We start from the raw sequence: 25443 nt of genomic DNA on the forward strand, positions 1-25443 counted from the left end.
TCTGGTATCTTCATTATCTTGCCTTTCTCTCAAGGAGGTTAGGGTGGCATACACGGCTTCCCACGCCCCAATTAATTCTCATAATAACTTTGTAAGGTGGGGCTGGGGTTACACTGAGCAATAGCAAAATTGGCCTGTGGTCACCAACGGCTGAAAGAAGAGACTGGAACCCATACTCACAAATCAAAAGTCCAATCTTCTGTCCCAGTAACAGCCACCTTGGCCTTGCTGGAGTAACAGGTAATTTTGCTGTTTGATGCCTCAGGTGTGACTGGCTCGGTGAATCAAAGAGCCCACTTCCAATGCAGAAGCACAGAAAGGATAGCCCAGTCTCAGAAGAGTCTGTAGTTGGAATCCCTGCATAGGTTACTGCTCTGGGTTTCTCTTCTTCTTCCAGGGAATCAAACAGGCTCCATGGTTCTGGAGGGAATGCTTAGGAGCAACCATCCTAGCAACTAACCCCCCCTTTCTATATGTAATGGTTGAGGAAATTCCGTTTCACTGTATCTAAAGAAGTATGCTTGCACACAAAAACGTATACCTTGAATAAAACTTCGTTGGTCTTAAAGGTGCCAATGGACTCCAGCTTTGTTCCATGGGAGCAACCTTGTCAACTACCCATTTCTATATGAATGTCTTGTACAGCTGTTTTTCTATTGTTTGTGATAACTGCATTAAAAAAAACCTACCCATTTCTGATTGACCAAGGCTTTGACTAGAGCTCCAACTATGTTATTAGGAAACTCCACAAAGGCTATAAAGAATCCATCTGGATCTACTAGCCTAAAGGGCCGGACCATTTTAATAGCTTCATTAGTCATTATTTCTAGCCAAGATTACAAAATACAGTGGTCTATAAAGTCATGGCTAGTCCACAATAATCTGCAAAATAAATAAATAAATAAACCCTTTCTTCACTGAACCATATAACTCCAAGTCAATGCAAAAAAAACCAAGACGGCATGTATGACAAGCTGACTACATGGGGGCCATGGTATAGCAGGACAGCCCCATGGCTATCATGGCAGCCATGGAATCTTGGACCATTCCTAACAAATGGTCCTTGGCACAGATATGAATTTCCCAAGGACCAAAAACTTCAAGGAAGGACCTCCACATTTGAGTCTAAGACCTGCTCGATCTTCCCAGCTGCCACTGCATGTGATGTAATAGACTGTGGGGCCCCAAAGAAGCAGCCGACCAAGCTGTTACCCCACCTATAGGCCCTGATCACCCATGTGGTCTGTGGAGGGCATCGCCAGGCTGCACTGTGGTGCAGGAAGCCCTCATTAACTCTGGGCACCTGGAACACTGTGACACTCTGTACATTCTAAGCCAGGCAAAGGCCACAAAATGGAGTCTGGCAGCACTTGGGCCAAGCTGCCCCAGCTCCAAATAGGCTGTGACCCCTAGGCTCAGCATTAAGCAAGTCAAGATATGCATAAAATCTCTTTATCTCTCACTGCTACTTCTCTGAATACAGGAGCCAACACACCTAGCTAATCTTATCATTCCTTCCAGCTTCCATGAAATACGCATACTAAGAAAAGTCTCTCCACTTGAATTTCCATCCTCTCATCAACTCTTTCTTTCTGTCAATATCACCGCCAATATTTCTTGTCAATATCTCAAGATCCAATTCCGTCCCAGAAACATTTTGCTTCCACCCAATGAATCTAATCACCCTACCTAGTTTCAATTCTTCTTGGCCTACCTTTTCAGCAGTGGGCTATCACGCCTTCTAGGCACACTGGAAACCCATCACCCAGCTTCCTGAGACCCTTTGCCTGTTCTAGCAAAACCCATCAACTTGCTGCTCAAACATTGTTGCACAACTCCATAATCCCATCTTGCATTGTTCTAGGATACCCCGGCCACCTATGGCTCAGGATTTGTTTTTGCCTACTTAAGGAGGCATTCTGAGCATGCTCAGTATGTCTTATCTTGTCCTTCAGACTTGTACCCCCAAACTCTGTCTGGGTACCTTCCACAGTAAAGCACTGGTCATTCTGCTGCTATCTTCCATGGACTTCAACTCTCCAGGATAAGTAAATATGCTCTCTCTCCCCCCCTCCCACTAATCTCATCCCGTTTGCCCCTCTAACTACTATTTTTCTGATGTTCTTGTGTATAAGTTTCATTGTGTTTATGTATTTTTATCATATTATTTTAATTTTTAATAAAATTCCTTTCTTTATTCAACTGGTCTGGTCATTTCGAAATATATATCCCTAAACTAGTACTGGTATGCACTTTGTGGGAATCTTGCTGCTAAACAGCTCTACCGAAGTCTGTCTCTGCTAATTCCCCCATAAAAAGAGGAGACCCCCAGCATTTCTGATAACAAAGGCAGAAGCTGGCCTGGGCACAGTAACTGCAGAGTTTCGCTCCTGAGGAAGTCATAGTGAGCGTATCCCATTCTCCCTGTTAGTTGCATTGGTTGCCATGATTTTAATCCATTAAATCACCCCTGAGTCAGGAAGAAAGGGGTTATCTTTTTCCTTCTAGCAGAACATGCTGGGATAGAAACTGAAAGCATTGGAAGGAGGTTGGCATCTGACTTTCCTACTTGAAATATGTCCTGTTGAAGTAGGGTTGCCAAGTCCAATTCAAGAAATATCTATGGACTTTGGAGGTGGAGCCAGGAGGCATTGGGGTGGAGCCAGGAGCAAAGTTATGACAAGCATAACTGAACTCCAAAGGGAGTTCTGGCCATCACATTTAAAGGGACTGCACACCTTTGAAATGCCTTCCCTTCACTGGAAATAATGAAGGATAGGGACACATTCTTTGGGGGCTCATAGAATTGGACCCCCTGGTTCAATCATTTTGAAGCTTGGACGATGTTTGAGGAGAGGTATTGGATGCTGTGCTGCAAATTTGGTTCCTCTATATAAAAAAACAGCCCCCCAGAGCCCCAGATAACCACAGAACAATTCTCCATTATACCCTATGGGAATCGGTCTCCATACGGAATAATAGAGTGCCCAGCAGACATTTCCCCTGCCCCTGCTTTCTGATAACCCTGAAGCGGGAGAAGGGCCTGTAAACCGGGGGATCCCCTGCCCCCACCTTGGGATTGGCAACCCTATGTTGAAAGATCCTGAGTCCGTCTCCCTCTTGTCGTAGCCATTGTAAAAAACAAAAGCAGCCCTGACGTTGATAGCCCAGGCAAGCCCGATCTTGTCAGATCTCAGAAGCTAAGCAGGGTCAGCTCTGGTTAGTACTTGCAGGGGAGACTTCTGTGAAACACCAGCACTCAGAAGGACAGGGGTGGGCTTTATTCAGCCACCTCTCTGAATATCCTCCAGGCCCCCATTAAAGGTCAGTCACCAGAGGTCAATAAGACTTCCCAGTGCAGACACACACACACACACACAAACACAAATATATAAGAACAAAAGCAACATCTAAGCAAAAGGCTGATCATCCTGGTTTGTGAGAGATATGCATATTCACCTACAAGACAGGGTGTGTGAACTCAGGCATCCTGGCCAGATCCCAACTGGGTAAAAGGAGGCACTCTTTGACCTGGATTCCTTCCCTAGGAAGGTCTGGCGCAACTTTGTTGTTATTCTCACTAATCAACAAGTTCAGATATGCTCATCTCCATACTTGGGAATTTCAGGTTCCACAAAGGCAGGGCTCGTGATGCCACAGCTGCCCAGCCTGGATCTGGCTGAGGGTGAGAAGCCTATCCCTGACCACCAAAAAGGCAAACACGATTTTCCTGCCTGCTAAATGAAAGTAGCTTGATACAGGCAAGAAGTAGCTTGATAGAGCCTGCCTCTGCCTCTCACTTCTGGTATCCCAAGGAGGTCTTCCATCCAAGTACTTGCCAGGGTCAGCCCTACTTAGCTTCTGAGATCTGATGAGATCGGGCTTGCCTGGACTATCCAAGGCAGGGCCACTGAAATGTTTTGATACATGAATTGAAAACCACAGCCCTAGAGAAGCAAGCCCTGGAAGTTTGCCTTTGTGTGGCAGATAGCCTGCTGAAACCAGTTCAAACCTGGACTCTAATCTTGATGCAGTTATGGATTTCCCAGAAAGATTTGTTCTCCAGACATAAATGGGAATAGTAAGGAGTGGACAGGAAGAGACCCAGTGTGTCATAGTGGTTACAGTGGCAGACTAGGAGAGGGGACAATTGGGTTCAAATCCCTGCACTGCCATGGGAAGCTATTTGGATGACCTTGGACCCATCACAGTGTCTCCACCTAACTTACCTACAGGGTTATTACTGTGAGGATAAGGTGGAGGATGGAAGAATGATGTGATAAGCTGCACTGGGTTGCCATGAACAAGAAAAGCAGTACATTAAAAAAATAAGACAAAAGAAATAAGGATCTGCTTTACAGTGTTATTGTAAAGAGCAGCAAGCACTATGCAAAGAATTAACCACAATCTTTTTTTGGTCCTCATTCTCATATGCTTTGGTGCTCTTGTATACTTTGATGCTCTCCACCCCAGAAGCAGCTGCATCTCAAAGTGTGCTGTAAAAACCACGAGAGCGTAAAAGCGGGATGTTAATTGGTTAAAATCTCCCATGCATTGCCTGCCAAGGACCGGATGCAGCTGGGCTTGAATGCAAAGGAAGAAACTGATGTGGGTTTTTTCCTTCTGACATAAGCAAATATTGTTGCCTTGGACTAGGCCTGCACAACCGGAAGATTTAAAAATAGTTAAGATTTGCTGCATGACGACTGTAGGGTTAAGGTGAGTGAAAACTGTGAGCCAGGACTCCTGGGCCTCCTGGGAAGGGGAACGGAGCATAAAGAGTGCTAGAGAGATGGGATGTTTGTTTGGGATGGCTGCCCGATTCTCCTGCACCATGGAAAACACCTTTGGGGTTGATATTGTTCCTAACTTTGGCAAGGCCCTCTTACCCCCTGGGTTAACTTTTGTCCACTGACAAGAGCAGAAGGAGATCCTAACTGGTTTAGATTTTGCACAGGGAAGTCCGGGAGGCTCAAATCCCCACTCTGCCATGGAAGCTGACAGGGTGACCTTGGGCCACTCATGCTGTCTCAGCCTAACCTACCTTGCAGGATTGTTGTTGTGAGAAAATGGAGAAGGGGAGAATGATATTGCACTTTGGGACACCTTTGGGGAGAAAAGTGAAGTATAAATACCTAAATAAATCAGTTACCTTTCCACACTCTCAGGGCTTTCTTTGAGCAGGAACGCACAGGAATGCAATTCCAGCTGGCTTGGTATCAGGCGGTGTGGCCTAATTTGCAAATGATTTCCTGCTGGTGATGTCAGGGGGTGTGGTATAACATGCGAATGAGTTGCTGCTCATTTCTACCAAAAAAGCCCTGCACACTCTTCAAGAGTTCTTTTGGATACCATTCTGTAACTGACCAGGAAACGCAACACAGAAAAACATGTTATTGCAGTGGGGTTTAGAGACACAAGCAATAGGCTGGTTTGGAGACAGGAGTACTTCCCGCACCAATCCTGCTAGTCCAACTGGGATTTCCCTCCTTAAAGATTGTGAGTAACCAGAACTTCAATTCAGGTCATCTATTTGTGTAGGAAGCTAGTCAATCCAACCCATGTTACATAATCCTCAGAGAAACAAGGCACAAAACCCTTGAAAGGTGTGCAGAAATTCTGAACACGCAGTAAACTCTTGCATTTATGGAATCAGGCCTGTTAGGATGCTTCCCATTTGGATGCAATGATAGACCCTTTCACACACAGTGTTTTCCTATAAAAGTTTTTTTTTTCTCCCAAATTCGAGAGGGTAGCCGTGTTGGTCTGAAGCAGCAGAATGCAGTTCTAGTTCAGTGGCACCTTTGAGACTAACAATGTTTTATTCAAGGTCTAAGCTTTTGTGCGCACGAACAATTCTTCAGATACAGTGAAATGGAAGTTGCCAGTCCACACATATAGGTAGAGGGGGAGCAGCAAATTAACATACAGCGTAATAAAGTTGTGGCCCAAAGAACACTTCAGCCTTCCAGGACATTCAATGGGTAACCTCAGAGTAGCTGTTTTTTATTGCAAAAGAACTTCAGGAACACACTAGAAAGAGAAATTGCTGAGTTACAAGTTATTACAACATTCGGAATGATGGACCTTATTACAACATTCGGAATGATGGAACCTGCAGGACAGGGATACTGATTTCTTATCTCACTACATATCCTAACCTCATTCAGTCCTTACATTTGAATACCCACCAATCCCTTAGAAGGGGCTATACATCCTCTTCATTTTATTTCTTAATTAGAATAGTAGATTAGAACAGGGCTTTTTTTGTAGCAGGAACTCCTTTGCATATTAGGCCACACACCCCTGATGTAGCCCATCCTCCAAGAGCTTACAAGGTCCTACCCATTCCTCCGAGAGCTTATAAGGGCCTACTGTAAACTCCAGGAGGATGGACTACATCAGGGGTGTATGGCCTAATCCGCAAAGGAGTTCCTGCTACAAAAAAAGGCTGTGGGTAAGAATAGCCGATTATAATGTAAAGTAATGCATAGTAGAATATAATGTACTTGCAGATGGTAGATTAGAATGTATTTCTGTGGTCTGGGGGCAGAGGAGCTACACTGCACAGCCAGTTGCCCCACCTCAAAGAAGAGGAGGCTGTAAGGCTTGAGAGGAGATGGCTGGAGAGTGATAGCAGGGTTTCAGTTTATTTATTATTCAGATTTATATTCCACCCTCCCTCGAAGCGAGCTCAGGGCAGATCACAACATAAAAACAAACATAAAACTAATCAACATAAATAGCAATTCACTTCAATAAAACAATATAAATTCATTTAAAACACAGGGTTTCCAGATGGACTCAGTTCAACTTCATAAACTGGGCTTCACACAATAATGGATGATAATTCAATAATATCAGTGGTATCAGCAATATCGGGGGGAGGGGGGGCTAAGATCTTCCTGGATGCCTGGGTGCCTCAGCCAAAGGCCTGGTGGAACAGCTTTGTTTTACAGGCCCTGTGGAATGGCAATAAATCCCCCAGGGCCCTGATCTCTGCTGGGGTGTTCCACCAGATCAAGACCAAGCCAAGAAAGCCCTTGCCCTAGTCGAGGCTAAGTGGACGTCCTTTGGGCTGGGGACAACCAGAAGATCTTACTTCATAGAGTGCAAGGCCCTGTGGGGCACATATGGGGAGAGGCGGTCCCTCAGGTATTTCATTCCCAGCCCACGCAAGGCTTTAACAGTTAATACCAAAACCTTGAAATGGATCTGGTACTCAATCAGTAGCCAGTGCAGCTGGTGGAGCGCCGGCTGAATGTGCGCCCACACAGGGAACACCATCAACAGGAGCGCCACCACATCCTGCACCAGCTGGAGTTTCCGGATCAGTCACAAAGGCAAGCCCACATAGAGCAAGTTATGGTAGTCAAGTCTGGAAGTGACCATTACATGGGTCACTGTAGCCAAGTCCTGTAGGGAGAGGTAAGGTGCCAGTTGCTTAACCTGCTGAAGATGATAAAAGGCAGATTAGCCACAGCGGTGACCTGGGCCTCCATAGAGAGCAAGGCATCCAGGACCACCCCCAGGCTTCTCACCTTTTGGGTAGGCACAAGCACTGCACCATCCAGGGAGAGTAGCCTGATTCCCAATTGAACTCCCCCTCCCCAACTCAGGTACAGACCTCCATCTTAGCTGGATTAAGCTTCAACTGACTCTGCTGCAGACATTCAGCCATAGCCTCCAAAGCCCTGTCAAAAGACTCTGCAGCGGAGACTGGTCAGTCACCCAGCAACAAATAGAGCTGGGTGTCATCTGCATACTGATGGCAACTCAGCCCAAGCCTCTGGATAATCTGGGCACATATAGGGGCACATGTAGATGTTAACACTGGGGAGAGCATCGCCCCCTGTGGAACCCCACATTTAAGTGGAGACTATGGGGAGATGCTCTCATCAAGCGCCACCCTCTGTCCCCAATCATGGAGGAAGGAGGAAAACTGATGTAAGGCAAACCCCCTAACCCCTATATTGGCAACTCACCTAACTCTGGAGGTCATCCGTGAGGACATCTAGCACAATATCCATCCCATGGTCAGGGAAGACTGGACTGGAATGGGTCCAGGATAGATGCATCATCCAGGATTGTTTGGAGTTGCACAACCACCACTCTCTCAACTACCTTACCCAGAAACAGAAGATTAGAAACTGGTGGTAGTTGGCTAGGCTCATGTGGACCAAAGTTGGCTTCTTCAAGAGCAAATGAACCACTGTTTCCTTCAATCCCACTAGGCTGATTACTTTGAGTTGGTTACTCTCAGCATTCCACAATTAAGAAGAGTACATCTGACCATCAACCTCTGATTATGATATATTTATGCTTCCCCCCAGGAACTGAACCCAAACAAATGGTAACCATATAAACTAAGCTTGTGATTCCAATTTGGTCCTTGCATCTGTCAAACAACTTTATTATGCTGTATGCTAATTCGCTGCTCTCCCTCTACCTATATGCATGAAGGCAACTTCCATTTCAATGTATCTGAAAAAGTGTGCCTATACCTCAAATAAAATTTTGTTGGTCTCAGAGGTGTCACTGGACTTGAGCTTTGTTCTGGGTTTATTGAAGTGAAGGAAAACGCATACTTCTTTATTTACAAAAATTGCCATTTCTTTTCTTTGATATGAATATACAGGTCGGAAAGTCAAGGCACACAAAATTAAGACATGCCAGTTTAGCATATGGCATGCATGTTTAATCTTGCAAGGAGATACATGTGGGTTACAAGGTGGAGTTCGAAGATCTATGGCAGTGATTACTTTTTAATAGCATGTGTCTCTTTCTCACTTAAAACAATAATAAAAAAAGGAATTGTGCAAGGTTTCCCAACCACTTGTGTACGTTCTTCCTTCTCTTACCCTTAAAGGGATGGCCCAGTTCTTGGATTCTTGAGGGCTACTCTCTTCTCTAAACCACAGTCTATTTCAATACATAAGATGATCTCCCATTGTTGTAAGTCAAATTCCATAATAAAATTGCTGCTATTTAAGAATGAAGAATGTGCCTTCAGAAATTGACATAGCTTCAGAACATAAGAGCAGCCCTGCATGATCAGACCAGTAGTCAGTAATCCATCTAGTCCAACATCCTATTTCACACAGGGACTAACTGGTTGCTCTCAGGGGGCAACAAATAGGGCATAGATGCCAAGACCCTCCCCTGATGTTGCCTCCTATCAGCGGCATTCAGAGGTTTGTTGTCACTGGATATGAAGGTTTCCTGTGGTCACCATGGCTTGTAGCCCTTGATGGATCTCTTCATGAGACACAGAAGTTTGATCTGTTCCAAAAGATGCCAGTAAGTCATGCCTTAAGGACAGGATAGACAAAGACATCTGACATACACAGGTAATTAATTTCCCCATACTTCAGAGAGACTATACACCAGGATTCTTTGGAAGGGACTATGTTAACAAAGGCTGAACCATGATCTTTGCTTTCACTTACATAAGCAGATTATAACAGAAAACTATGTAAGGCACATTATTATTTCAAGGAATCCCTCTGAATCAATATTTTTTTCTCTTTCTCTACATTTCCTAGGCCCTCTGGCCTCTCCAGCAGGGATATAATCAGAGCCGTTCCCTATCCCTTATAGGCAGTTTCAGGATGTTGACTGACTGAGGTTGGGAGAAATGCCGGGAAGATTTTTTAAAAATCCTCCCCCATAATATATTTTCATTTTTTAAAAGTGTAGGAAGACCTCTTTATAGCTGTGCTGGATGACTGCTGGCAAACAACAAAAATTACATCTTCCACAGGAGAACTGATTTTGAGTCCAGGGGCACCTTTAAGACCAACAAAAGCGTATTCAAGGTATGAGTTTTCGTGTGCAAAACACACTTCCTCAAATACAGGTTTGTTCTGCTGCTTCAGACCAACACGGCTGCCCATCTAGATCTATCTTCTACAGGAGATGCTGTCCATGGATGGCTGGTGCTGATCCAACCAGTCACAGCAGGGGTTGATTTCCCAAGTTCCCAGGGTCAGTTAGGGGCTGGCAGGTAGGCCTTCACCTGAGCTATTGCCTTTGTATAGATCTGATGTTTTTTGTTGCAGTCTCTTTCAGCACAATTTGGCAAGTGGAGGGGGAGAAACGCATAAATCATCTCAGTACTTAACAAGATCCCAATCTTGTTTAGTATTTCCAGAGTGAGCAGAGAAGCTGATCTGTTTGTTTACTAGAAAAGGGGACACAATGACCTTTCTCCTCTTTTCAAGCTGTCACAGAAGGAGACAGAACTCAGAGTGGAGGTGCCCCAGGAGGGGACTCTTGGAGGCTGACAATCCCATTCCTGATAGCCGATTAAGGGCCCCAAACTCCTGTGTCATGGGGCCTGACCTGTAAAAACATCAGCAGTCCCATACCACCATGTAATGCCCAACAAAAACATTTTTGTTGCTAGCCTAGAGGAGAAACCTATGGCTTCAGTTCAAGCTATGTGTGTGGGGGATGCTCAGGGGACAAGACCTGAGGTAGTACCCTGGTCACCTGGGGCCAATGGAGCTTGGAAGGTCATGTGATTTGCTTTCAAATGATGTTTGGATTTGGTCTGGGTTGTGTGAGGGAGGGAGGAATTTGTGATCCAATAAGATGGCTGCCCCAGCAGTCTGTCCCTGAGGGGGAACTTTCCAGAATCACAAACACTGCCTCCATACAGCGGATGGCCTTACACTGCTCAGATGCATTTGAAGTTCTTACTGCTAGCTATTGTCAAGTTTATTACACAGCCTGATTCATGAGAGGATCTGCATGTTCTGGCCTCCAGATCCAGTGTGAAACATAGCGGCCCTTCATTGGTAGCTCTTTTCTGTTGAAGACTTGACAGGACAACTCATGTCATATAAGTCATAATAGGAAATTGTTAAGCCCCAGAAGCACTGAGGTAAATAACTGACATGCACACACCTTGTCTTTCCTAATACCCCCAGGCCTTCCATAATTGTTCAGGAAGGGAGGAGCACAAATATATAGGTGAAATGTCAAGCAACTGCAGCTACATTGCTCAAGCTGTTCTTCTCCCACCTCAAGACTTTCCACTAGCAAGAGAGAGAGACTCTGCAAACTTAATATCAACCCAGATAAAAGGTTGGGTAAGCTCCATACACAGAGAACTTATAGAAGGCTCACTTACTGCACCATCTCCTTAGGCCACAAAAGTGGCATTTCCAACACAAAATGACTTCAAAATCTGTTGGTTTCACACTTGTAGTTCCTGATCCCTCCACTTCCTTTTCCAAGAACTCTCAAGGATTCTGGCATGCTGCACTCTCTCAATCCCATCTTCTGGTCCACTGAATTTCATGACCCTTCCCACAAAACTTCCATCATCCATAACTTGCAGTGTTCATGCTAGGACTGCCAGCCTCCAGGGGGCACTTGGAGATCTCCTGCTGTTACAATTGATCTCCAGATAGCCAAGATCAGTTCCCTTGCAGAAAATGGCTGCTCTGGAGGGTGGAGTCTATAACATTATAACCCTTCCCTCCCCTCCCCTCCTCAGGTTCCACCTCCAAAAATCTCCAGGTATTTCCCAACCCAGAGCTGGCAACCCTAGTTAGTACAGTCCTAAAAGCATCAATGAAGCCAGGAAATGGCTGACTCATTAATGCAAATACTTTACACCAATGAAACAGCCCAGATTCAGTGCATGGAATATAGGCTGTAAATCTGCAACTGCCCAAACACCCCTCCCCTTGGCTTGTTCCAGTGAATCTGCCCTGTCCCACATCTGGTTCTTGCAGAATTTAAGAATATTTCTGTGCCAGGATGGGAAGGGCCACTAAAAGATGACAAGGGCTTCAGAGAAAGATGGGGCAGCTGGGTCATAGCTCTTTTCCTTAGTTGCCAGAAACTCTGTCTTTGCTTTCAGCTGAACATGAGTCAACATATTTCCTCATTCTTTTCTTTTGTGTGTAGCCATGAAACTCTCTCCGTAATTTATGTTCAATGTTTCATTCAAGTCTCAGCTGTTATCCTCATGAACCTCTCTCTCACATACACACACTACTCACTTGAAAATGAGGAAGCAGGCGTCTTTCAAGCATGCTTAGGGATTGGGAAAAGGACTGAGATTTTATTTTGGCTCTAGGAGGACTGATCCTCTCACCAGCATGAAGATCTTTAGACTGTAGACATAATGCTATCTCCTTTCTGCCTCTTATTTGTCTCAAAAGAGGCAGGGCAGGGGAGAGGGGTAGGGTCAGCCATGAATGAAGAAAAGGACTTCTAGCCTAATTCTCGTGAAAAGAAGTGATGCTTCATATTAAGACCAAGTCACTGAGATGTGAGAAAATGACTGCCAATACTGACTCTCTATCACCTCCCCAGCAGGTCAGTCCACCCCCATTTATTTATTTATTTTAAATGCTTATAACATGTATTTTCTGCACCTGGTCTCCTGTTTTCCATTTTTAAGTAAATTATCCCACCAAAAGCAGTAAAATATATCTCACATAAACCCACAGCAGTAAAAGCAATGAAATAACAAAAAAAGAGATCAGATTTTTAAAGAAGACGACGATTGCAGATTTATACCCCGCCCTTCTCCCTGAATCGGAGACTCAGAGTAGCTTACAATCTCCTATATCTCTCCCCTCACAACAGACCCCCTGTGAGGTGGGTGGGGCTCAGAGGGCTCTCACAGCAGCTGCCGTTTCAATCCTGCAATAGCTATGGCTGACCCAAGGCCATTCGAGCAGGTGCAAGTGGAGGAGTGGGGAATCAAACCCGGTTCTCCCAGATAAGAGTCCGCATACTTAACCACTACACCAAACTGGTTCTCTTTGGGACCCAGTCAGTGAAAAGAACACTCTTGTAGGAAGTAAACAACATTGATGGACTGAAAAACCTCTCCAATTAATTTGATTTTGAAATCTTGGAGATTTCTTCCCTTGAGACACCTTCCTGTCAACCTCCCACTCATGAATCCCATTTTCTCAGACAGGAAACTGAAGCAAAATAATGAATAGACATAGCACTTCCCAAGAAAAAAAAATTACAAAATCAAAAGGGAAAAAAAACAGGGAAAAGTTGGGCTGTGCCCCAAAGTTCTGAACTATGGGACCTAGAAATCCTGGCAATTAGCCCCTTGTGAGTCTGTTCCTCTGCCGAAGAATCCAAGAATCTTTCAAGAAAGTTACATTTCCCCCACGCTAATCCCATTTCTGAAAACTGAAGTCAGCTGTGTCCTGCAGAATTCCCCCCAAACCAGGGCTCCTTAATCCTATCCATAGACTGTTTTTTTTTTAAGGAAAGCTCCTCCAAAATCTTGTCTCATAGTCCCTTCACCATCCCAGCTGCACAACAGATCCCCTCATGCCTCATCCAAAACCCTAAATTACAGCTCTACCATATCTGGTCCCTAAAGAAGACAATTAGGAAACTCCCAAGTAATTCCACTAGTAGCTTCTAAGATTCCACTGAATGCAACTGTCATCACAATCACCAGCACCAGAAAGTGCTGCACATTCTTCATCTCTATACCCGTTCCTACCTGGGCAAGGGTTTGGATCTGCTCGACATCAGAGGAAACCCTCACCTGCTCCCTGCAGCCTCTGCCAATGGACTGGGCTCTCAGAACTCTTCTTCCTCAAATACCTTCACACCTCAAAAACAAGTTGAACTTGTTTCTACTGGCAGGGCTGAGGCTATGCCTGGTAAAGTGCCCACTCAACACACCCTGCACATGGAAGGAGGATAAAGGAGAAGGTGGGAGAACACTCTGAGCAGGTGAGACAGATGTGCAGCAGGCTAAAACAATGGAGCTTCCCCCCATTTAATACACAGTGACACCATCTCAAAGTCACGTCTGCTTTATCCCAGAACTGAGAACAATTAGTTATAATACTTCCCTGCATCCTCATAGGGGTTTTTGAATATAGAGAAGGGCACGAACTTCCTCATGAGCCAAAATTTGTCATGAACTTGGGCCAGTTCAGAACCAATTGGGGAAGGCACCTTCCCTGAACATTTCTTGGACTTTTGTCCAGTCTGGCTGTTTGGGACCATTTAAACCTGGCAGTTGAGTGGTGTAGGGTCTGTCCATCAGCAGTTAGGTTGAAATGGCAGTGAGCCATTTCAGCCAATCAGCTGACAGTCAGACCCACCCCACTGTTAGGTTAAAATGGCTGCCAACCATTTAGGGTGGGTCCACCTGTCAGCTGTTAGGCTGGAATAGCTGGCAGCCATTAAGCCTGTTGATTTTGCTCCCCCTCTCCACTTTAAAGTGGTGGGGGAAGCAAAATGGACAATTTAAACAGTTGCCAGCCACTTAACTTTCTGGGCAATCCAGGAAAAAGGGGGAACCAAACTCGATAGACAGGCTCAGTTCAATGGTTTGGGGTTTGAGTCAGGGATCGCCCCACCCCCACCCCAAAAATGTTTAGGTTCATGCTCATTCCTAGTGCCCATAACCAGTCTGGAATTCACCCCCTGCAGATCCATTACAAACTCTTATTCATTATAACACCCAAATTATAATGTTGCTGCTTTGCCTGCTCAAACACCTCCTGTTGTACATTGCTGACTTGTTCTGAGTTCACAAAACTGCCAACAGTACCTCCTTGCAAGGTACAAGTTCACCTGCCTTACCTAAGACTCTGTGAGTGATATTTACTATTCAAACTATGACATGATAGAAATTCTGGGATGAAATATAGGAAGCTGATGTTACATGGCAGATGCCTGTAACAGTCTCTTGATTTTTTTTTTAAATGAACCAGTGCAATATAACGCTTAGAGCAGGGGTGTCAAACTCATTTGTTATAAGGGCCGAATCTGACATAAATGAGACCTTGTTGGGCCAGCCAGGCCATGTCGGGTTGGGCTGAGCCATGTCGGGCCGGGCCATGTGTGTACCTATTTAAGATTAGGTAGCAGAGATATAAATTTTATAAAGAACACAGACAAACACAAATATATATTTTTTAAAAACTTAAAACATGCTTAAAACATTAGCACTCATTGGTCTTAAAGATGCTTTCTTGTATTTCTCCCACAGGAACTGGTGAACTGGGCAAAGGAAGCTCTGGCTCTTTCCTTTCTTCCCCAGAGACTTGCAGGGGAGGAGCCTCAGTCAATAGAAGGAAGAGACACTTGGCTCAGTAGCTCTGCTGTGCAATTGAGATAGCCTGGCAAAGCAAGCTGTGATGCAAGAGGGAGGGAGAAGGAAGCAGATGACAGCCAGTTGCTCGGGGGCCTGGTAGGAGCCCTCCGAGGGCCTGATTTGGCCCCTGAACTGCATGTTTGACACTACTGGGTTAGAGTGTCAGATTAGAATCTGGGAGACCCAGGTTTGAATTCCCACTCTGCCATGGAAACTTCCTGGATCACCTTTGGCCAGTCATACCCTTTCTACCATGTGAGGATACTTGCACAGCCTCTTATGATTTTGGGGGACCAGGTTTGCTTTGACCAGTAAACTTTCCTCTTAGTTACAAGATGTTACAAGATGGGCATCAAGTATAAGGCTTTAGGTTTGCTATCATGAGCTAAGTTTTGCAGTGAGCAAGAAGAACACGGAGAACACTGAGACAGGCACTGTATATAAATAAGATTTATTTATTTCTAGATTGGGTGATTTGGGGGGGGGGGGTATTTTTGTACTTTGTGTCTGTCTGTCTGCACCTGAAAGTCATGCCGACCTCTGCTGGCTGACCCCTATAGAGGGCCTGGAGGATATTCAGAGAAGTGACTGACTAAAGTTTGTCCCTGCCCTCCCGACTCCTGGTAGTCCAAGGAGGTCTCCCATCCAAGTACTTGCCAGAGTTGACCCTGCTGAGTTTACAAGATCTGATGAGATTGGGCTTGCCTGGGCTATCCAGGTCAGAGCTGTTTCTAGATTTTTAAAGAACAGATCAGCAGACTTTCACTGACTAGCCACTAGGATGGGCCCTGTCACACATACAGGATTCCACCTGCACTAGGCTGTGCTTCTCAAGAGTCAGACTAAATGGTACAATGTCTGCTCATCATCAAAGACAGGCCTCACAGGCAGGTACTCTGTCCTCTTCCGGAGGCAAAGTTAAACCACCCTACCAAACTACCAAGCAGAGCAACTTTCAATCTGCTCTCTTGCTGAGACAAACCCAAAACTACCACTATCCTTTCCCTGAGGAAAGGGTTCAATCAGCTTTTCTTTAGTAAGAGCTTTCATTTTCAAAAGTTAGGAGAGTTTGCCGGGTGACATCAAATGTGCTCATTAAATTGCCTGCAAACTAGAATTAGATTAAAGAAGATGCACTCCCCTTTGGGGCCATCATGATGCTAAAAATGGCTAAGACAGCAGTCCTAAGCAGGTCTACTCAAAATCCTTTTCAGGTTTTTCAGTAGTTCTTAGCATCGTTCATTGTAACTTAGGGACATGTGAGCAAATGGACTTGCAACTTCTATGGGCTTATTATAGTACTGAAATATTTTATGTATTTTATGTTTTTATATTATTCTATGGTTTATGATTTTAATGTATTACTGTGTTTACTCATGCACATGCATGTCTACGTGAGCCCCCCTGAGCACACCTAGGCGAGGAGGGCAGGATACAAATGGAATAAAATAAATAAATACATTTGAAAGCCTGATATTCTTAATGTAGAATAATTTGTTTATTTAGTTCATTTATGCCCTGTCTTCTCCCCCCGCAAAACAGCTTACATCATTCCTCCATTGTTAGGATTGCCAAACTCCATACTGAGCTGTAGCCGATGTGAAATCGCTGTTGGAGACGCTCTGCGTTCCCTTTTTTAAAAATGATGCAAAGAGTCTATATAATTGAATCAATATCGGTCCCAGATCTGATGAAGACTGGAAAGAAACTAATCGATTGGCTTGTAACCACACTACTTTGGGACCTGAATGTACATGTTTTGGACGTTTGGACTGGTTTCTATATATTTCTTAGTAAATTGGTCACTAGTTGGTATTTTTTGTTGTGTTATCCATTATAGTGACCTCTCTCAGTTTGTATTCAAGCTCCAGGTGGTGGCTGGAGGTCTCCCACTATTACAACTGATCTCCAGGTGACAGATCAATTCCCCAAAGAAAATGGTCACTTTTGAAGGTGGACTGTATGCCACACTGAAATCCTTCCCCTCCCCAAACTCCACCCTCCTCAGGCTCCATCTCCCAAAATCTCCAGGTATTTCCCAACACAGAGCTGCCAGCCCTATCCATTGTATCACAACAACTGTATGAGATAGGTTAGGCTGCGAGTGTATGACTGGCCAAGCAATGCCAGAGTAGGGATTCAAACCTGGGTCTTCCAGATCCTAGTCCATCATTCTAACTTTCACTACACTGCCTACAAAGGGCTGCAATCCTGTAAGTGCACTCCAACAATTTTATTTGATTTTTAAGTGGCATTTTCAAAGCCCAAATGTATAGTATGGTGAGGGGAGGGGGAGTGGTTTTCCATTGTAGGAGCCTAAAAAGGTAGATATCCAAGCCATTGCACAGATTCCCCTACCACCTTGTAACTAGGAGGTGAACAAACACACAAATGCATATTCCCATTTCAGAGATCCCTTTTCAGGGGTCCCAGGCAAATATATTTTAAACCTCTCTCTTTACATTAGGAAAACAAGCAAAAAATGGAGCACCTCTTAAAACCCATGTCCATTTGTTTACTGTACACACCAGTCCTCCCAGCCCCCCAAAACGCAAATCTCCCTCATGCCAATGAAACATTGATCACTCTCTGCCTCAGCTGAAGAGTTTATAAATAGTATCCAGTGCAGTGATGCCCTCAGGGACCAGGGGCAAGCTGTTCAGAGACCCATTCCTCTTCCCCCTCCCAAGCAGCTGGCACCCCCCCCCCTCAAATAGAGTCTCCAATCCTGCCCTAGCTATTTACCTACCTGTCCCACCAGCAAAGCCAGAAAGAGAGCTCATTGGAACCCTTCTGAGTGACGTCAGGCAGTCAGCTCTGGGAAAATAAAATATTAGATGGTGGGAAGAAAGTACTGTCAGGGCACAGCCAAGTTATGGCAATCCCATAAGTTTTTCAAGGCAAAAGATAAACAAAAGCAGTTTGCCACTGCCTGCCTCTGCATAGCAACTCTCAATTTCCTTGGAGATCTCCCATCCAAATACTAACCAGGGCCAATAACCACCCCCACCCCTCACAAGTCAGATAGAGGCCTGCTTTAAGCCCATTCCAGTTACACAAGGACCCCACTGCTAAACTATTCCCCTTCTAAGCAACCCTACGTTCCTGGCACCTATTAATCCATGGACCCCAAACTTTCCCCCCTCATATGGTTATTGTGAATAGACTAGGATCATGGGTTCAAATGTGCACACTGCTATGGAAGCTTGCTGGGTGACCCTGGCCCAGTTCCACTCTCTCAGGTTAGCCTGCCTCACAGGGTTGTTGTGAGGATAAAATGGGGAAAGGGAGGTCTTTGGAGGAAGGATAGGATTAAAATGAGATAGACAGATGATAAAATAGACAGGTATTTCTTCTGACCAGCAGCAGTCTCTAGGGGTCTTGGGCCTTTTGTAACACCTCCTACTTCAACTGGAAATGGATCCAGGGAAGCAATCAGTACGCAGCTTTCCCAAGAACCCAACAGTGCTGACTTTCAGCCTCCTAGAGATTTTGGGGGTGGAGCCTGGGAGGGACCCCAGCAGGATATAATCCCATAGACTCCACCTTCCAAAGCAGCCATTTTCTCCAGAGGAACTGGTCTTGGGGATCAATTGTAAAAGCGGGAGATCTCTAGGTGCCACCTGGAGGTTGGCAACTCTAACTGACCCGAGGGTTGCGAGCTCCAGATTGGGAATTATCTGGAGATTTGGGATTGGAGCCTGAGGAGGACTGCATTTGGGAGGGGAGGGACTTCAATGGAGTATAATGCCACAGAGTTCACCTTCCAAAGTGGCCGTTTTTCTCCAGGCGAACTGAGGTCTGTCACCTGGAGATCAATCCCAATCCCAGGAGATCTCCAGCCACCACCTGGAGGTTGGCGACCGACCCCCTCCCCGTGCAGAAAGGTACTCACTTTGCAGCTGGTTCGTGGGGGTCCCCCCCGTCAAGAGCATCCTTCCTGACCCACTGCAGGCAGGGTAGGGGTCAACAGCGCCCTTCCTCCCTCTTAGCCCTCCTTCGCCTCCTTTTCTCCATCCTCCCCTGATCCTCCTCCTCTCTCTCCCCCTGACTCCCCTCACCCTTGCTTTGCTGTCCCGGACAAGCTGCTCCTCTGCCCCCTCTAGTGACCTGGGTCCCTCTCTCTACGCTCCCTCATTCCCTCCGGCTCGCCGGCCTCGAGCATCATCTCGCATCCTCCGGCTGGCCATGCCGGCTCCGTCCCTACAATGATTTTCCCAAAATCCCTCGCGCCGCTTGCTGCTTCCTTACCGCTGCTGCTGATGGTCGCCGCTTCCGGAGCGCCTGGAAATGTGCAGCTGAACCCCGGACCGGCCTGCCACTAGCCAGGCACCCTTGGAGCTCCTTTGGGTGGCGCCGCTCGCCTAGGAAGCAGCCGGAGATCCCCGGTGCCGGATTCCCTCCTTCCCCTGCCCCAGACCCAGGGGCGATGAGGAGTTGATCTTCCAAAAACAGACGCGCAAGGGGATCGAGGCTATGTGAAAGTCGCACTTTCTAACCGGGAAGACACATTCCCCCTCTCCCCATCCCTGTTGGTTCTGATCAAGTTTGTTGCGGTTAAAGGAAAGGCACTCTGCATATATTCAGAAACTTTTTGAGGAGGAGGTATATTACTGCATAGTTTCACTGCTCAATCCTGGACACAATATTATAAAATAAATAAATAGATACATGTAGCACCTTGAAATTCTACAAAAATATTATGATAGATTCTAAGAACATAACAGAAGCCATGTTGGATCAGACCAATGGCCCATCCAGTCCAACACTGTGTCACACAGTGCCCAACCTCCACCCCCAAGATGCCATCAGGAGGTCCCTCAGTGGGGCCAGGACTATCATCTATCTATCTATCTATCTATCTATCTATCTATCTATCTATCTATCTATCTATCTATCTATCTATCTATCTATCTATCTATCTATCCATCCATCCATCCATCCATCCATCCATCCATCCTATTCACACTCAGCTAAACTCAAAATATCCAGGAAAAAATGTACAGATCAAAAGAATATCCATGCAACTTGCAATTTAAAATTTTGCACCCACATGGATGCTGTCAAATTCCTAGAGCTGATTTCTCCTGCTCTATGTAGGCTTTTAACAGTAAACAGTCACACCATTATTATATAGTTCCATTTTTAAAAGCACCCACTGAGGCATCTGAGTAATCTTGCAATTGATAAAAGATTATTCCATAGTTGCTGAAGTGTTACAAAACTGTCTGTTTTTCAACAATAGTATCGTTCATCTAAATGGCTAGAAATTTTATGCATTGGGAAGAAGATGCATTTAACTGGATTGTATACTTATGAGTAAAAGGAAGATACAAATGATCTTAAGGGACCCTTCACATCGGGGCCACTTGCTATATGAGATCTTACCGTCAGGTAGGTGATATAGAGTGTTGAAGGCTAAGACAAATAGATTCAAGGGCAGCTTCTACCCAAGTGCCGTGGTTAGGCTAAATGCAGGGTTATGAATGGTTATTTGTTTTCAGATGCATTTAAATGGTCTATGTATATGTCCTTTTTGGGGGGGGGGGGGGTTTGATGTGTTGGTATGTTTGTGGAAGAGCACCTCATTTCGTTGCTCTCATTTTCTTTTTTGAGAACAATGACAATAAATTTATCTATCTATCTATCTATCTATCTATCTATCTATCTATCTATCTATCTATCTATCTATCTATCTATCTATCTATCTATCTATGAGTAACCTGCATCAGGGCTTTTTTTGGTAAAGAAAGCCCAGCAGGGACTCATTTGCATATTAGGCCACACATCCTGACACCAAGCCAACCGGAACTGCGTTCCTGTGCATTCCTGCTCAAAAAAAACCCTGCCCTGACCTGCATAAATTTGAGGTGTACTTTGGATTTCACTTTCCAATAATCTAGGAGTTCTGCCACTCACTCCCCAATACTCCCCTGTAGTCATTTCCCTAAGAAATTGTCCCTACAAGCCCTAATTCATCAACCTCCTGGTTTATTAGATCTCATTCACCTCAGGCATCCCAGCTCGCAGAGCTTGTGGCATAACTCATTGCGCCATTTTCCTCTCCTTCACAGGAGAAGGTGGCTTGCTAATCTTCTCTGACCCTCTCTATCCCCAGAATTTTCAAGTCAGAAGTAATTTATTGATTTGCCGAGGTGGGAAGGGCAATTGCAAACCACTGTGGACTTGACAGCAAAAAACAAAAAACCTCATCTGATTAGTCTGACATTGATGTCTTACATATGACAGGTAGCAGTGCTGTTTCAAAGCAAAAATTTCCAAACAAAAGCCATGTAATAGCTTGAATTAGGACTTGCCATGATTATACAAAATGTTCTTTAGCCTAATGCATCATCTGATGTTTATCAGTTGCAGTGCAATTCATTTTTTAGTAAGTGTGCAAAAGGGTTGCCATACCTACACCAACCTTTGTTGGTCGTTTAAGTCCATTGCTCCATGTCCTGTCCTTTTGATTTCTAGTGCAAGCAGATATTGCCTTCAGCTTTCATAATCTGTTCTCCCAACCAAGGGAGAAAAATGCATGATTTGAGGAGTGGAAGCAGGATTGCAGGGAAACCAAAGGATTGTATCCATTGTGCTAACTGGTGGACATATCGCACGAGAGGGGGCACAAGGAGTTTAAACCAATTTGAGCAATCTGTCCACCCTGTGGCAATGGAAGTTCTGTCTGTTTCTCTTCCCCATTTCCTGGCATAGCCTCTCACCAACCTTGCATCTCTGCCTAGCAATTTGACTTCCTTGGTTGTCTCCCATCCAAGTAATAACCAGTACTGACCCTGCTTAGCTTCTGAGATCTGATAAGACTGGGCGATCTGGGGCTATCCAAATCAGGATTAGTTGACCATTAGAGAGATGGGGGAAAATATCTAGAAAAGTTGCAGATTCTCTGTTCTTGTTTTTTCTTGCTAGCATTCCAGGAGCACAGTCTAATGCCAGCTTAGTCATGCCAGGGGCATAGTTTGACACTAGTGAGCCACACCTTCTGCCCACTGAAGTCAGCTAAGCATTCTACAGCCATCCTATGAGGTGAAGGCAAAAAGAGCTTAATGCCATAGACTGATAAAGGTGTTCCCCACCGTTCACCTTTTTTGTTTTTTTTGTTTTAACATCCTGCCTGATGAACAGCTCTGAGGAACTCAAAATCTCATACATTGTTTTGTGTCACTTTGATCGGTTCTAATAAAAAGTATTGAGTAGCTTTGTTTTTTTATTTTGCTTTGGGCCAAATAAAGCTACCTTCAACCTCTTTCTGTGTTTGCAGAGTTTCATAAGAGAGTGGCAGATTTGGGAATAAATTACCAAGTCACAGGGCAAGAGACTGGATCTGATAGTCCACACCCTCCCCCAGCTCTCTGATTCTAATGATAAACTAATGATAAACCATGAAATTCCATATCTGACCAAAGTGTCAGTTCCAGTGATTCCTTTTCCATGTGTTCCTGGTCTAATGTTTACATGCATAGGTCTTCAAGCAGGGTTTGCATTTCTGCCCCATACAGTGTCTAGCATTCTGTTGTAGTAATCAAGGCCTTTTTTTGAGCAGGAACGCATAGGAATGCCATCCCGGCTGGCTTGGTGTCAGGGGTGTGGCCTAATATGCAAATGAGTTCCCGCTGGGCTTTTTCCTCCAAAAATAGCCCTGGTAGTAATCAAGCCCGTAGCTATGGGGGACTGGGAGGGGCAAGACCCCACTAATCTTCCCCCTGCTTTACCTTTGTGGCCCCTCCACTGCTCGCCTGCCACCTTCCTCACTCGCCCACAGCCTTTCTTGCCTGCCCACTGCCTTCCTCGCCTGTCTTTCTCTCCTGCTCACTGCCTTTCTCACCCTTTGCCTTCCTTGGCTGGCTGCCACCTTCCTCAACTGCCTTTCTCTCCTGCCCGCTGCCTTCCTTGCCCTCCTGCTGCCTTTCTCGCCCACCTGCCACCTTTCTCGGTTGCCCGCCACCTTCCTCACCTACCTTTCTCACCCGTCCCCCTTCCTCGGATGCCCACCGCCTTCCTCACACACCCACTGCCTTTCTTGCCTGCCTTTCTCTCCTGCCCGCCTCCTTCCTTGCCTGCTCACTGCCTTTCTCTGTAACCCACTTCCATCCTCGGCCACCTGCCACCTTCCTCACCTGCCCGCCACCTTCCTTGCCCGCCCACTGCCTTTCTCAGTCACCTGCCACTTTCCTTGCCTGTTTTCCTTGTTTGCTTGCCCCCTTTCTTGCTCGCCCGCCCGCAGCCTCCCCCCACCTAAATTTTTATCCCCTGGACCCCCCCGTCTAAAATTTTATGGCTATGGGCCTGGTAGTAATTAAACATTTAAAGGGTAATAGGTGAGTGTTGATAGCATCTGTTGTTCCTGGCAGGCTTTGCAATGACCCATCTCCTACCCACTGCCCCCTCCCAAGCTAGGGTTGCTAATCCCCAGGTGGGGGCAGGAGATCCCTCAGTTTGGAGGCTCTTCTCTCACTTCAGGGTCATCAGAAATTGGTAGGTAGGGAAATGTCTGCTGGGCACTCCATTATTTCCTATGGAGACCAATTCCCATAGGGTATAATGGAGAATTGATCCATGAAGAAAAATGCTCTGTCCTTTTAATTGAGGCTTAATATGCCAAAATGGGCAATGGGAGCTTTTTATGGTGTGGAGGTAAATAGCATCACCATGGTGTGGAGGTAAATCACATCCCATTAAGCCTCTTTTAAAGAAACAGGATACTTTTCTCCAGGCCAGTTGGCAACCCTAATAACATGTTCTGATTTATCTTTTACTAGATGAATTAAGATAGTTTCAGACAGACAGGCATGTTGGTCTGAAGAAGCAGATATTTGAAGAAGTGTACGTGGGCACAAAAGCTTATACCCAGAATAAAACTATGTTGGTCTTAAAAGTGCTGCTGGACTCAAACTTTGTTCTGTTAGGGCAATTACAGGTTTTTGAACCTTGTCCAAGCATGCTGTGTAAATGTCATCTAGACATTTCAAGTGTCAAACAGCTAAGCCGGGGTGTACAATGTGTCATTCCATTCTGTCAAAACAACAGAGAGCATCTCGTGGCTGGCAATTTTTTTTTTACATAAGATTTCATAAGCCAGAGCCTACTTCATCAGATGCATGAAGTGTTGCATTCAGTTGGCAGCAGACAGACTGATGTGCAGAGCTACGAAAAGTCAGAAGAGGGGGAGGGAAAGTTATCATGACAAAAGCCACAAGGCCCAGTTTTCCAAGATAATCTGAATTACATTACATTGACGAAACCAAGCAAAGCAGGGCAGTTTAGATGCACTATTCAGATTCATCACATTTTGTGACTTCATCACAGCTGGGAGTGCTCCGCAACTACTCTGATTGCCTCATTTACAGTTTTTACCAGATCTTGTTTTCATCAGTCCTCTGTAGGGTTGCCAGGTCCAGCTCAAGAGATATCTGGGAACTTTGGGAGTGGAGCCAAGAGCAAGGTTGTGACAAGCACGATTGAACTCTATAGGAAGTTCTGGCCATCCCATTTAAAGTAACCGTGTGCCTTTTAAATGCCTTCCCTCCATTTGGAAATAATGGATACGGACACCTTCTTTTGGGGCTCATAGAATTAGACCCCCGGTCCAATCTTTTTGAACTTTGGGGGTTTTTTTGAGGAGAGGCATCAGATGCTATGCAGAAAATTTGGTGCCTCTACCTCAAACAACAGGCCCCCCAGAGCCCCCAATACCCATGGATTGATTCTCCATTATACCCTATGGGAACTGGTCTCCATAGGGTATAATGGAATGTCCTGCAGACATTTCCCTCCCCCACCTACACTTTCTCATAACCCTGAAGTGGGGGGAGGGCCTCCAAACCAGGGGATCCCCTGACCCCAATTGGGGATTGGCAACCCTAGCTCTGCAAGGTAACAAATTGTGGGCCTTACTGTGTAATAACTTCCTTCCCATTCCCTGCCTTTCTGCTGATTGTAGTTTTGTGCATAGGTATCTCTGCAAACTACATATAACACTTCATGATTCTGCCCAAGTGGACTCATGAAAGCTGATGCCACAATAAATTCATTAGTCTTTCAAGTGTCACAAGACTCCTCACTGGTTGGCTGCAGCATACTTTCATGGCTACTCTTCCAGATTTCCATTCCGGGTTTGGTTGGAACACCCAAGGCTTAAGAAAGAATCTCTTCCAATTGCAGCAATGTGTTCACCCAATAAGTGAAACAGTTTCATCTACAAGTCTACAAGTATGACACATACCTTTTAGCTCAACATTCACCTTGAGAGCAACTGTGCTATGCTGGCTCCTGTTTAGACATGAGCCAGAGCTGGTATCAAGAAGCCTAAGTTA

The 25443-nt window shown here is 45.3% G+C and overlaps 1 protein-coding gene across 3 annotated transcripts in view; it reads right to left on the reverse strand.

Annotated features, from left to right (window-relative positions):
* The window catches only part of CPT1C (carnitine palmitoyltransferase 1C), a 62988-nt gene extending 45062 nt beyond the window's left edge, over positions 1 to 17926 (reverse strand). For 2 of the 3 annotated variants that reach the window (XM_060256079.1, XM_060256077.1), the window contains exon 1: positions 17859 to 17926. The gene's annotated coding sequence lies outside the window, so the exon portion shown is untranslated. Of the gene's footprint in view, positions 1 to 13498; positions 13618 to 17858 lie in introns of those variants that run through there. The other variant, XM_060256078.1, reaches the window with a different exon arrangement.
* Positions 17927 to 25443: the final 7517 nt, after the last annotated feature.

This window comes from Heteronotia binoei, chromosome 15 (assembly GCF_032191835.1).
Source record: "Heteronotia binoei isolate CCM8104 ecotype False Entrance Well chromosome 15, APGP_CSIRO_Hbin_v1, whole genome shotgun sequence".
NCBI classification, from domain to species: domain Eukaryota; kingdom Metazoa; phylum Chordata; class Lepidosauria; order Squamata; family Gekkonidae; genus Heteronotia; species Heteronotia binoei.